The sequence below is a fragment of the Octodon degus genome, unplaced genomic scaffold, assembly GCF_000260255.1.
Source record: "Octodon degus isolate 3935 unplaced genomic scaffold, OctDeg1.0 scaffold00027, whole genome shotgun sequence".
Classification (NCBI taxonomy): domain Eukaryota; kingdom Metazoa; phylum Chordata; class Mammalia; order Rodentia; family Octodontidae; genus Octodon; species Octodon degus.
Genome location: NW_004524603.1, coordinates 17,782,332 through 17,784,582, shown reverse-complemented (window position 1 = coordinate 17,784,582; position 2,251 = coordinate 17,782,332).

Below are 2,251 nucleotides of genomic sequence, written 5' to 3'. Positions count from 1 at the left end.
GAAAGAAAGAAAGAAAGAAAGAAAGAAAGAAAGAAAGAAAGAAAGAAAGAAAGAAAGAAAGAAAGAGAAAAAGAAATAGAGAAAGAGAGCCTTATCAAAGCGGATCTTTGACATTAAAGTTCATTACATTCTGCTTGGGTAAGAATTCTCAAAACCAGAATGTGTGGGCCATAATTCATCTTTTTGTTTTTAATGATAGCAAAGTTTTATTTAAAAAGAAGCAGGCTCAGCAGAGTGTTTTGGCCAAGTAAAAATAGGGAAAGAAGTACATCCTGTAAGTGTGAGAGTGGGCCACCATACAAGAGGGACATAGTGGCCCTTAATTCATCTCTGATGAACCAAATAATAATTAAAAGGCCTTGATGTATTAAAAATGGCAGAGTAATGACTAGCAGCAAAATATAGTCTCTCTGTGACCTGGAACCAAGACACCTAAAAAATAACAACTTATGTAAGAGAAAAAGAATTGGGATTCTAGGAGTCTAGAAAAATGAGAAACCACAGGAAAAAAAAAAAAACTGAAGAAACACAAGATAACACATAGGAAAGAATGAGGCATTATAGAACACCAACCCCAACTGCTGGGCAGAGAAGCTGTCTACACAAACACAACATCAACAGGAAGATCTGCATAAGCCCAAGAAGGGTTCAGCGTTTTTGTAAACTACAAATGCAGTGTGGAATTTTTTCTGAAAGTTATTCTTTCTGCATGGCAGGCTGGAGTTGGAGAAAAACGTTAAGCAGCATTACCCTACTTGGGAATGATAGAATAAGAAGCCATTTTGAATGGGGCTTTGTTTTTTAAGATTGAGCTACTTGAGGAATCAGAAGTCACAGACCACTCATACTTCAGGGTCTCTTGAGTCACCCTGCCATAGTAATTGTTTGAGCATGTGCCTCAAGAGGCAGTTGTGCAGGAGGAGAGGGCTACCCTCAGATCCTTGAGAAATTTAAGCAGCAGTGTGCTCAGATCATGAAGAACATAGAAATCTCAACCTTTATGGTGGGAGGACAAGCTGGTTACGTGGTTCTCTGAGAGAAGGGTGTTAGAGGCGAAGGTGCTAACATTGAGTCTAGCAGACTGCTGAATCTCCTCTGCTGCCTACTTGCAGGAAAAAAAAAGAAAAAGAAGACAGTGATCTGTTGGGTTTTTTTTTCCCCATCTCCCACTAGGAATTATGATTTGGCTTGGACCTTTGCCATGTCCAGAAGTGCATGGACAGAGAGACATCTGGAGCAAGAGAACCACTTAGAAGCCCACAGACCATAGGGCTAGTCAGAGATAGCATTGACTCAGAGCACACAGAAGAACACAGACAATAAAAGCTATTATAATGAGTACATCCCAAATGCAGGCATCACACCATTGACTGAATACATGCCGATGGAAAGGCGGGACAGTATTCATTGTCCACAAAGCAAAAAGTGGGTATAGAAACAAAATAGGACTAGTTGTGACTATCCCTCTCTTATAGCTGATGCACTGCAATACTGCAGAGCCTGGTAAGAAACCAATCACCCAAACCTGTAGAGGAGTCTGTTATGTTTTGTGTCTAGTTGTCCCCTCAAAGCCTCTTGTAAGTCATGGGGCAGATGCCACTGGAGGAACAAGTGGCTTGAGGGGTGGGGCCAGAGGATTAAGGCAGGGCTTGAGGGGTGGGGCCAGAGAGGAGTTGATGGTTAAACTGGCTAGCCTGTGCTTTCTCAGAGATGTGGAGAGGGTCAAGCTGGACATGGCAGCACCCTAGCCTCTCCTTCAGTGTCATGAAACCTCCACTAACTATGAGGTAAATAAACCTTTCCTCCCCCCCATTTTGAGTGTCAGGTTTTGTCTCAGCAGTGAGAGAAGACTAACTAATACAGAATTTAGTACCAGAGGAGTGGGGTCATTGCTGTGGCTATACCTCACTATGTGAATTACAAGTTTTTGGGAATGGCTGATGGGAAGAGATAGGAAAGGTTTGGAGATGTTACTTACAAGCAAAGCACTGAAACACCTTCGGCTGTTCTATAGGGAAGATTCTGGTCAGAAATCAGACCAGAAGACTGATAGAAAACCTGCTGGCAAAGACCAGGCTGGGGAGGTTTCTGCTGGGAAGAAGAACTGCATTGGTTGTTTTTTTGTTTTTTTGTTTTCTTTTCAAAGTATTATTGATAAGCATATAGCAATGAGACAGTTTCAAATCAAATCAAAAGTACAGTTTCAACAAATAATACACTGCATATATTCTTCTTAGTGGTTAATTGCTGT